Here is a 238-nt window from a genome sequence, read left to right as displayed (position 1 = left end):
CTCCGCGAGTCGAGCAGGGAGGATGCTGTTTGCACGTTCAAGCCGCCTCTGTAAAACGCCTTCCCGCTCCTCAGGGAGCAGAACCAGCTGGGGAGGGGTCTAATGACCCTCATCCTTCACCACGACACCCTCCCTGCGTACGTCACCGCGACAATTCCCTGAATTCGGGTTTTTCAGCCTGGGGCTGGTTTTGAAAGCCACATGGAGCAGATGGAAAAAAATCCCGTCTGGTGTCAGG

Source organism: Eurypyga helias, unplaced genomic scaffold (genome assembly GCF_000690775.1).
Source record: "Eurypyga helias isolate BGI_N326 unplaced genomic scaffold, ASM69077v1 scaffold23557, whole genome shotgun sequence".
In the NCBI taxonomy this organism is placed as follows: domain Eukaryota; kingdom Metazoa; phylum Chordata; class Aves; order Eurypygiformes; family Eurypygidae; genus Eurypyga; species Eurypyga helias.
The sequence above is the reverse complement of the archived record's forward strand: the minus strand, read 5'-3'. Positions refer to the sequence as shown.